Genomic DNA, 12,331 nt, shown 5'->3' with positions numbered 1-12,331 from the left:
ATTTCTGGTGTGTTTGGTGAGTCACAGCGCCCCTAGAGGCCTGGACTCTGTACTACGTGTCCTGAAGCCTCGTGTTGAGTCGAGTTCACAGTGACGTGTGGACGGAATGTTTTAGTAGAAGTCTCGGGAGAAGAAATCAAGTTTTTATTCCGTGGTGTGGACGTGGCCGTACTGTGTGTAAATGACTGTCCACTGTGACGCCCTGGAGCCAAACCAAGAAAGCTGGAGACGTGGAGAGACGAGATAAATATTAGAGGTTACGACAAAAGAGGAGAAGAGGAAGAGGAAGAGGAGGAGGAGGAGGAAGAGGAGGAGGAAGAGGCTCAGATTTTGCTCCATTATTAGATCCTGTGCTGCTGAAGTGATTCTGAGGTCAGTCCATAAAGCAGCGCTGTGCTAACAGCGGCATCATTACGGTGTTATTAGTGCAGCAGGGGGAGGCTGGCAGGGCGGCGGGAGTCATTTAGCGCCGCGTTAAACACCGCCGCCGCCGCCGCTACACAACCACAGAGGAAGAAAGAGACCCGAGGTGGCGGCCACATCACTTTCAGAGCAGAGTCTCCTTCCTGCTTTTTCTTCTTCTGCTGCAGGGAAACGCTGCTGTTTTATTGTTCTATTAGCTTTTTCCCGCCGTAGAACCTTCATCTTGTGCTTCGTCACTTCAGGGTTGCAGGGAGTTGATCTGGGCTCCACTCTCAAGCACCAGTTGACTTCAAATGCATGTTTTTGGAAACTGCGGTACTTTAGAAAACCCACAGTGGGAGGCCTGCAGCCAGACCAGGCCAGGGGGGAGGGGGGGGGGGGGGGGGGGAGTCCTCCCTGTCCCTCCGAACGGCCGGAGGAAAAACTAAACGTAACTCGTATCGTTGTCATCCACCAAATTCAATAACGGCCTTTTCACCAGCTTTTACCTGCAATCTCAGCTCAGCTACTCTGTTTCGACGAGGCAACGTGAGAAATCGATAGTCCAGGTTGATCTGCATGTAAATATATGCATACATACATGTGTATGTGTGATTGTTTTATCTGTCTTCATGGTTCTCAGTGTGGATTTACTGTCTGGAGTCGTCAATGCAAACAAGAGCTTTTCTCAGTTGTACTGAACGTTTCAGATGTTTGTATGTTTCCTACTGAAAATCATTTTTCCCTCTGATATTATGAGACTCTAGAAGACGTGCAGGACGTGTAGAAGACGTGCAGGACGTGTAGAAGACGTGCAGGACATGTAGAAGACGTGCAGGACATGTAGAAGACGTGCAGGACATGTAGAAGACGTGCAGGACGTGTAGAAGACGTGCAGGACATGTAGAAGACGTGCAGGACATGTAGAAGACGTGCAGGACGTGTAGAAGACGTGCAGGACGTGTAGAAGATGTCCTGAGTCTTTGGAAGTCCATGAGCCAATTATAATTCTGAACCATTTTAACTTCATTGCATCAAATCTCCTACCATGTTTTTTCTATAGAGCTGCAATAAAGAGGCGCAATTTGGCGTTGAGGCGCTGGCGGTGATAAAACAACTTCCTGTGAAGGAGAAGCAGTCGGAGGTGACGGAGGTGACGGAGGTGTGACTGCTCCGTACTCCTGGCAGCTGTGGAATTGTCTTCTCAAGATAAGAGCGGTACAAACAGGAAGTGGATTCGGTGACGTGAGGACGAAACGCTTATTCAGCGTTTAACCAGAAAAGCCGTTCTGAACGGCGACGCCCCCTACAGGAGGACTCTGGTATTCACCCTCCAGCTCCACTGGCCATTAATTCTGGTTGATCGACGCAGCTCCTCCCTATTAGTTGTCTTCTGACCTTTCAACAAGTGGAGACGCCCGGGGGGATTGGACCGTCTCACGCTGCGCCGCCTTTATGAATAAATGAAACGTCGGTATCTGGAGCCGGAGGACTGAGCTGCAATCATCAGAGCCGGATCAGCGTCTTCATGGGCTGATTCTGGTTTTATCTGCCTGGTGGCGGCTGTCAGGAGGTGAAGGACAGCTACGTCCTGGACAGGTGGACAGGCACGTCCTGGACAGGTACGTCCTGGACTGATGGACAGGTAGCCAGGTGGACAGGTACGTCCTGGACTGATGGACAGGTAGCCAGGTGGACAGGTACGTCCTGGACAGGCACGTCCTGGACAGGTACATCCTGGACAGGTGGACAGGCACGTCCTGGACTGATGGACAGGTAGCCAGGTGGACAGGTACGTCCTGGACAGGCACGTCCTGGACAGGTACGTCCTGGACAGGTGGACAGGCACGTCCTGGACAGGTATGTCCTGGACTGATGAACAGGTAGCCAGGTGGACAGGTACGTCCTGGACTGATGGACAGGTAGCCAGGTGCACAGGTACGTCCTGGACAGGCACGTCCTGGACAGGTATGTCCTGGACTGATGGACAGGTAGCCAGGTGGACAGGTACGTCCTGGACTGATGGACAGGTGGACAGGTACGTCCTGGACAGGTAGCCAGATGGACAGGTAGCCAGGTGGACAGGTACGTCCTGGACAGGTAGCCAGATGGACAGGTAGCCAGGTGGACAGGTACATCCTGGACAGGTAGCCAGGTGGACAGGTAGCCAGGTGGACAGGTACGTCCTGGACTGGTGGACAAGTATCCAGGTGGACAGGTAGCCAGACTGATGGACAGGTAGCCAGGTGGACACAACCCTAATAACATTCCGACTTGGTAGTTTTATTTTGACAGTCACCGAAATAGCAATCCAACTTGGTAGTTTTATTTTGACAGTCAATAACAATACTGCTTGGTAGTTTTATTTTGACAGTCACCGTAATAACAATCCAACTTGGTAGTTTTATTTTGACAGACACTGTAATAACAATCCAACTTTGTGGTTTTATTTTGACAGTCACCATAATAACGATCCGACATTGTCGGAGTTGGACAAGTTCCAGGTTGAATAAGTTCCACGCGATTCGTGTTCCAGTATTTCGAGCCTTTTGAACAGTTTGACCAGTTTGACTGGACGACTGAGGACAGACGCTCCGACTCTGGACGTCTGGGCACCGGGACCTCAGTCTGGACCTGAGACACTGGACTGGACGTATCTGGATGAGAGTCTCTCATTGTCCAGGGCTCTGTGGGTCAGAGGACGTCCTGCCGTCCAGCACAGTGTCCCAGTGGAGACGCTGATGTCCCAGGATCACACCCAGATCGTCTCTTGTGTCGTCTTCCTGACGCCGCCTGGTCACAGCTGGAGGCGCTCAACTGCAGAGGAATGTCCCATCTGCCATCTGGAGTGGGGGAGGGGGGGGGGGGGCATCATCCCTCCCTGATTCACTGTCAGGGGGGAGGGGGAGGATGGGAGGGAGGGCGGAGCCTGATCCTGGCGGTAATCCCTCCCTCATCTGGGATCAAACCGCCGAAGAGACGACGGACCTGAAGCGGGACGAGACGTGGACGTTCGTCTTCACGCCGAGGACGGAGGAGGCGGAGGAGACGCTGCCGCCCCCTGCTGCCTGCGCTGGGAACTTCACCGCGGTGAGAATAACCAGTTCCGGGTCGACGGCTAGCCTCCGTGAGCGGCGACACGCTATCGGGTCACCCCCCGCCGTCGGCGATTATGCGGACACCCGATTCTCTCTGGGCTCTGCTTCTACTCCACTGCTCCCGTTTGGCCACGCCCACTTCCAGTTAACGGCAACCCGCGGCTCCATAGCCGCATGCGGCTCTTTCATCCCTCCACTGCGGCTCTTTCATCCCTCCACTGCGGCTCTTTCATCCCTCCACTGCGGCTCTTTCATCCCTCCACTGCGGCTCCTTGAGTCTCGGCCCCACTGCAGTTCATCCCAGAACCGTAAGGAGGCAAGGCCACCCAGAGCGCAGTCCTGCTACAAATGTAGGCGCAGCGATTACGCAACAATAATAGCATGAAGAACCTAGAATTGCTGGACAGCGGCTCAACTGGTACCTGAAGCTGGGAGCTTCCTGTACCTTTCACAGTAAAACTGCCGCGCTGTGAAGTGCGGACAGTTCCAAGAGGTTTATTGCGAACTTGTTGAGAGTGCCGGAATTTTTAGTGAATTACACAACAACTCAAGGACATTGAAAGCCACATCACTCACACTCATAGTTCTAACAATCCCAGCTGAGAGCTGCAATGCATTATGGGAGTTTCTGTTTGTGGTGTTTTAAATGTAATTATTGGGGGTTATGTTAGGTTTGTAGTGTCGGTAATAATTGTGTTTGTGTTGCTTAGTTCATGTAGTTTAGTTTATTAGTTGTAAGTCGTCAACCAGCAGTGAAGAAGGTTTTGTGTGTCGTGTCGTCCTGGCATGGTCTTCCTGTGGGACTGTCAAAATAAAAGCGTGCGGCTCTTTGGGTGTTGCATTCAGTGTTAAACGGGACCAAATGGCTGTTTGAGCATTAGAGGTTGCCGACCCCTGGTCTACAGTGTAGAACTGTGGGAAATTCCTGCCGTTTTGTTTGACGTGAAAGTGCGGCTTTGCCACTTCCTGTCGCCTCGGCTCTGCGTCGCGCGTATCCAGCGCTAGCTAGCTGCTCTGGCGTCGGACCAGGTGAGAGGATGAACCGCGGTTCATTTAAGAAAGACCAACCGCTCCTTTATCTCTGCCAGAAGGACCCGGGCACATTGTGACTTTGATGAAATGTTTTCGCATTAGCAGTGGATTTGTTGATGCTTTGATAAAACAAGAACATCTGGACCGTCAACTCAAGGACTCTCGAGGTTTTATCAGCTGAACGGTGGTGAAAACGACTGCAGGGCATCAAGTTTCTCCTCCAGCTTCTTCTATATATTAATATCCACGTGAAGACTACGAGTTTTATGATCTGCTGCTCAGTGAAAAAAGTCTCCAGCATGTGTGAAACGCCACCGTTTGTTCTTCTTCCCTAGCGCTTCTCGGTTCGTTTAGATTTTATATATAGACATTGGTTTGGGTTTTTTGGGGGGGGTTTTTTATTAGGTGAGCAGAAGTCGAGTTTGTTTAGTGCGAAATGTCGAACCTCCACTGAGAAAAAAAACCTAAAACCTGCCGCCTTCCAGTATTTCTATACTGCATACATTCTGTGCAGGAGGAGAGAGAAAGTCAGATTTTAAAGCCGAGGACGTTAAGAAAGAAGCTGCTCCGCCTTTATAGCGACTCTGTAGAAAAGATCTACGTTGTGACGACGGAATGAGAATCTTCTCCTCCCTTCCTTTAACTCTGAGAGGCAGAGCTTTATTTTTACTGCTTAATTGATTTGATACGTAATTAATTTAGTGTTGTTTACTTCAGTTTTTTAAGCTTCAGTCTTCAGGAGCAAAACAATGCGATTAATCGCAATTAATTACAGAAAATTGTGCAATTAATTAGTGATTTTTTTTTTTTTTTTCGATTGACAGCACTAGTTTATACGTTTTTTTTCAGTGACGGCCACTTGGAGGAAAATACTGTGATTACAGGCAAAAACCACTGGAGCTGAAATACTTTGTGGAAATTGTCTGAAATATTCTGCACCTTCTGAATTTTCTATATTTCTTCAGTTCTGTCGTTTTCGGTTTCCATCATTTCGCCTTGTTTTGTCAGGAAGGTAAATTATAATCTTATAACCAAAGATTCTTGTTCCATTAAACTTTGCATGAATCTGCCGCGACTGTCACAATTAAATCATTTTAACGACAAGCTTTAACTTTAACTTGTTCTTCGCCCTGGTACAAAGTATAAAAATATCAATATTAAAAAAAAAACTAAACTAAACAATTATTACCAAAATAAAGACAACAATCTCAACAGAAAACTGATTTTAATGAAACCTTCTGCTGCTAAATACATTGAAATCTCCTAAAAAAAAGTCCTCTCACTGTTGCATTATGGGTATTTTTTTATAATCTCACTGCTTTTATGGCAGGAATCTCAGCTCGGCAGAAAATCAATGTTTTCTTTGAAATCTTTATAACTGATAAACAGTCTGATGTTTTGACACGTCGGATTTAAAGAATCTCCTTGAATTGAGATTTTTTTTTATGGGGGGTTTGTTTGTTTTATAAAAGTTTGAATGCAACATAAATAAATGTCGTTTTTATATCTTGGTGCATATTATATATACACCACTATATTATATATTATATTGTATATAATATTTTGAAAGTTGCAAAAAAAACCCTGCTGAAGTAAAAGAACTTTAGGTAAGAGTATTAAGAGATTAGAGGTTTTTTTCATTTCTTTTTTTACTTTTTATACAAATATGAAGCGTGAAAAACTAGATCATGATGATTTTTGTTGGAAACTAATCAAACACATCAATTTAGCTTTTCGCAGGTCGGGTTTCACTTTTTCCTTCCAGATTTCTGTTTTTCTTTGCGCTTTATTTCTTGGTTGTTTAATGTCAAACCTCCCACATACGGAGACTTTTCCTGTTTGTAATTAATAAGAAAAATCAACAATCAATCAAAGTGAGTGAAGCGACGGCGATGAAAATAAACAACCGGCAGAAACAATGAGCCATAAAATGAATTTCATAATTTTCCAGTAAGACGCAGATGTAATTTCCTCCGGGCGGCTCAGACAACACTTTATTTATTTTTCCTGTCTGTGTATTGTGACGTAATCTTTGTTTCTCCTCACACGAATCTCTCGCGCTGAATTGATCTGGTTTGGTTTTGGACGAGCGGCTTTTTAGAGGATTGAAGAGGCGACGGCGGGAGATGAACAAGTCCTGCAGGTTCGACTGTCGGACAAAACTGAGGATGAGGAGGGAAGTGGTGAAGGTCTCCAGTAAACCTCCTCCAGCTTCCCAAAAACATAGAAATCTTTAGTCTCGCGGGTAAAAAGTAAGATGATAGTCATTTGAAACCGGTTTAAAGCAGGTATCAACTGAAATCGCCCCCAAATTACTGTGTTGCAGGGGGGAAAAAATGCGAATAATACCTTGTGTGGCTGAAATGAAAACTCCAGACGTTGAACAAATACACAGGACAGTTTTGTTGATGGCTGCTGAACGCTGTTCAGGTACAAGCGTTTACGATATCGGTGCGGCCTGTAATCTTCCCTCGGCTGCTTGGTAGCCGGTATTTTACAGATACAAATACACAGTTTCAGACAGTCTGTACTGTGTTGGTTTATCTCCAAGTGGCTTTTAGAAGTGGAACCAGTGTTGGACTGTTCGGGGGCTGTTTGAACAGGAATCATCGCCAAACATGCAGGTTGATTGAAATCACACGTACAATTAGTAGATTTACTCAGAAAGCAGTTTTATCCGCCAGGGGGAGCAGCTCCAGATGTTCTCGTCTCACTTCCCCTCAGACAAACTCTGGACAAGCGCCTCAACAACTGACTCCCCTTGTCCGCCATCTTGATTTTCTCTAGACGCTCCGATGAGCCGGCGCTTTAAATGTTGTCGCCGCAAGGAATTGTGGGGCAGCATGAGGTGGTCTCCTTTGGTAAAGGAAGCATCAGTGTTTCCTAGGCTAAAGGAAGTTGTAAAGGAAGCATCAGTGTTTCCTAGGCTAAAGGAAGCGTCAGTGTTTCCTAGGCTAAAGGAAGCATCAGTGTTTCCTAGGCTAAAGGAAGTTGTAAAGGAAGCATCAGTGTTTCCTAGGCTAAAGCAAGCATCAGTGTTTCCTAGGCTAAAGGAAGCATCAGTGTTTCCTAGGCTAAAGGAAGTTGTAAAGGAAGCATCAGTGTTTTCTAGGCTAAAGCAAGCATCAGTGTTTCCTAGGCTAAAGGAAGCATCAGTGTTTACTAGGCTAAAGGAAGTTGTAAAGGAAGCATCAGTGTTTTTGAGGCTAAAGGAAGCATCTGTGTTTCCTAGGCTAAAGGAAGCATCAGTGTGTCCTAGGCTAAAGGAAGCATCAGTGTGTCCTAGGCTAAAGGAAGCATCAGTGTTTCCTAGGCTAAAGGAAGCATCAGTGTTTACTAGGCTAAAGGAAGTTGTAAAGGAAGCATCAGTGTTTTTGAGGCTAAAGGAAGCATCAGTGTGTCCTAGGCTAAAGGAGGCTCTAAAGGAAGCAACGAGCCTCCTTTCCTGAGCTTAGTGAGTATTCAGAAAGTCCTCATCCCTCATCATGGCCGCTGCACAAAACACTTCCGGGGTTCGGGAGAATTGGATAGATCAGAAGTTAGGAGGGACGTTTCAGACGTACCCTGGGACATTTCAGACGTACCATAGGACATTTCAGACGTACCATAGGACATTTCAGACGTACCATAGGACATTTCAGACGTACCATAGGACATTTCAGACGTACCATAGGACATTTCAGACGTACCCTAGGACATTTCAGACGTACCATAGGACATTTCAGACGTACCATAGGACATTTCAGACATACTCTGGGACACGACTCCATTACTCCTCCTGCCATACTGAGAGCTTGCTATCAGCTGATGTGAGGAACAATATCTGGTGTCGGTGCCTCTGTACTTGGAGGGTGGAGGTGCTGCTGCTGCTGCTGCTGCTGCTCCTGGTCACAGTTGCGCCTGCAGGGCGGCGGCGCTGAGCTCCTTCAACCCTCTCCGCTCTTATTACTGCAGCCACTCTCCCGGGGAAAAGCCTCGGTGGATCCAGGCGAACGGCGACCAGCGACGCAGAACCAGACAGCGGGGGGTGACGGAGGGGCTGGTGGAGAAACGGTGCCGGAGCGAGGGGGGGTGGGGGGGGTGGGTTGGGGGATGTCGATTGAGTACAGAGGCTGCCCGGGAAGCTTAATAATCATGAGGAAGAAAATCCGGCGAGAGAAAGAAGTAGATGAGTTGAGGGATTTGGGGATTTTAGGACTTGGAGGTTGATTGATGGAGGCGAGGGCGGAGAGGCTGTTGGAGTCGCGGAGAAAGAGAGTGTGTGTTGCTCTCAGCAGCTTCACCTGGTCGGAGCTAATGAGGAAGCATCAATCACTCAGTGGAGCGCTGAGCCGGCGGGCCGCTGTCTGCACTTTCAATATACAGTATCGGACAAAAGGTCGCGGACAGGTGGAGGTGGAGGTGGAGGTGGAGGAGCCCACTCACTCCGCTCCTTATCAGTAATCGCCTCCGCAGCCTGCAGCGGCGGTGCGGCGAGGCTTCAGACCGCTGAATCTGTCTCTCAGAGCTTCATACGGACTCCACAGTGAAACTCCGTCAGATCTCCACCCGCCCAAAGTGGATTCACCTGGTCCCTGAACAGAACTCTTCCACGGAGGCTTTGCTCAGCCTGTCGTCCTGTCACTTCCTGTGGAGACGTCCCCGTCCTGTCATCAGATAGGAAACCCTTCAGACAAGAGCAACCAGACAATGACGCCACCATCAGAGGGTGTGAGACACATTCAGGACACCGTTGACATCATTTACCCAGAGACACTGTAATCCCGAAGACAACGGCTCGCCGCCGCAATGACCTCAAGAGACCTGCTCACGCTTCCTGTCGCGGAGCGTTCAACACCTCGGCGAGCCTCCTTCTGTTTACAGCCGACAGGTTCTAGACGGCGTCCGGAGAAACTCTGGAACCTTGACGAGTCCCGGAGTTTAGTTGACGGTGAAATGATGGTTGAGCCTGGTGAGGTCATTATTATTCAATACCAGCCAGTTTAACCTATCTAAATACAGCGTTTATAAACCACATTTCAACAATCTGGACCTTTTTTTTTAGATTGAGCGACGCCCCCTAGTGGTGGAACATTATAGTTCTTTCAAACGGCTCGTGAATTTTTTTGTTGTTGTTATTTTTAATTAGATGTTTAAATAAGGTTTGATTTGTGATATGGAGCAGAAGGCGAAGGGTTTTGATGACTGGGCGTCGAGGCTCATAAATTAAAGGACATTAATAAAAGAGTAATAAACTTCATCGCGCCGATCGGCCATGGAAGGAATAAACTGATTGTTTCTCCACAAAGAGGCCTCAGCCATGTTTGCATGATATTTTCAGCCGTTCATTCTATCAATGTTTATGGTTCGTCACTGAATTATTGCACCGTAACATTTTCAAAGTGCTCTGCTCATTGAATTTTATTAAATTTGATTAAAAAAAAAAAATATATATATTTAATTTAATTTAATTTTATTCTGTTCTGTTCTATTCTATTCTATTCTATTCTATTCTGTTCTGTTCTGTTCTGTTCTGTTCTGTTCTGTTCTGTTCTGTTCTGTTCTGTTCTGTTCTGTTCTGTTCTATTCTATTCTATTCTATTCTATTCTATTCTATTCTATTCTATTCTATTCTATTCTATTCTATTCTATTCTATTCTATTCTATTCTATTCTGTTCTGTTCTGTTCTGTTCTGTTCTGTTCTGTTCTGTTCTGTTCTATTCTATTCTATTCTATTCTATTCTATTCTATTCTATTCTATTCTATTCTATTCTATTCTATTCTATTCTATTCTATTCTATGCTATGCTATGCTATGCTATGCTATGCTATGCTATGCTATGCTATGCTATGCTATGCTATGCTATGCTATTCAGTAATTTTAGCCACATTATTTGAACCAGATATTAAATTAAATTAAACTACTTACTCTGTAAATACTGTATAATCAAATATATTTTAACATAAAGAAATTTAGCATACACATGCACAATATTTCTCTTCCATTTATTTTCGCTCCTTTTGTATATTTCTGTTCCTTCTGTATTTTTGCATTGTGAACAGAACAGAATAGAAACACTTCGTTGATCCCAGAGGGAACACGTTCTCCATGATCTCCACACATGAACTTAAACGGCATCTCTTTAAATCAGAGCTATGCAGTTATTTTGTTGTAATCGGTAGATTCTCATACGTCCTGCTGGTACAAAGGAGCTTGACTCATTTGTGGCTTTCAGAATCATCCAAACCGCGTAAAAACAAAACGGCTTAAAATTAGATCAGAAAGAGAGCAATCAGTCTTTTTTCCCCTCCGACGTGTTTCCCTGCAGTTCAGTCTGTTCGGCACTTTAATGTCGCTCACAGAGAAAAGAACCAGATGGGAACCACGTCTGTCTTTGTGTGTGTGTGTGCGCGTGCGTGCGCGTGACACAGTGAATTAAATAACTAACAGGTCGTTGAACTTCATCACGCAGAATAAAATCCACACCTGATTAAAAAGCTGCATTTATTCAGTGACGTCCAGCAGCAGAGACGTTGTGAGGAAGAATTCCTCGGGGAACAAAGTGTGTAACCACCTGGACGACACCGTTACTGTAACAGATTCATTCGTTCATTACGGGAGTTTTGATTTTGCCCTGATTTCCGCCTGGCAGGTTCGCGCCTGTCGAGCTGCTCGCCCTCTGCTCTTACTAACCAGCACTGCTGGGGTCGGATCTGGTTTAGTTTCACCTCATGTGTTGTTGCAAAAGTAATCCTGGATGGGGGAGGGGGGGGGGGGGGGGGGGGGGGGGGGTGGAGTGGGGGGGGGTTCACACCCTGGCTGAGGAGCCAATGGTGCGAGGCGACCATCTGTAGGATCACAAGCATTAGAGGAGCAGATAAAGGACCTGGCTGGACAGGAAGTGCCGACGGAGGGCCTGGAAAGCCCGGGTGGGGGGGGGGGGGGGGGAGGGGGAGGGGGTAATGACTGTCATGGCGGCGGTGGCGGCGGTGGAAGTCGCACACCAAATATATTACATTCCTACAAATTGTATTACCCAGACACCAACACACCTTGACATCATGACGCAGGTACAGATATCAGTGCAACCGCCCCCATGCTGTCCTCACACACACACACACACACACACACACACACACACACACACACACACACACACACACACACACACACACACACACACACACACACACACAAACAAATGATTTTGTTCTTGTTGGAACAGTTTGCAGTTTCTGTTGGACGTTGAAGTCTTTAACATTTTCCGACGTCAAAGACGATCATCCGTGGAAAAAAGATGACGTAATCATCCCCCATAGACCTATAGAACTAGAAGCTACTGACGCTAGCAGCAGGAGGAGCAGGGCCATAGACCTATAGAACTAGAAGCTACTGACACTAGCAGCAGGAGGAGCAGGGCCATAGACCTATAGAACTAGAAGCTACTGACGCTAGCAGCAGGAGGAGCGGGGCCATAGACCTATAGAACTAGAAGCTACCGACGCTAGCAGCAGGAGGAGCGGGGCCATAGACCTATAGAACTAGAAGCTACTGACGCTAGCAGCAGGAGGAGCAGGGCCATAGACCTATAGAACTAGAAGCTACTGACGCTAGCAGCAGGAGGAGCGGGGCCATAGACCTATAGAACTAGAAGCTACCGACGCTAGCAGCAGGAGGAGCGGGGCCATAGACCTATAGAACTAGAAGCTACTGACGCTAGCAGCAGGAGGAGCAGGGCCATAGACCTATAGAACTAGAAGCTACTGACGCTAGCAGCAGGAGGAGCGGGGCCATAGACCTATAGAACTAGAAGCTACTG

Source organism: Blennius ocellaris (genome assembly GCF_963422515.1).
Source record: "Blennius ocellaris genome assembly, chromosome: 4".
NCBI lineage: Eukaryota > Metazoa > Chordata > Actinopteri > Blenniiformes > Blenniidae > Blennius > Blennius ocellaris.
The sequence above is the reverse complement of the archived record's forward strand: the minus strand, read 5'-3'. Positions refer to the sequence as shown.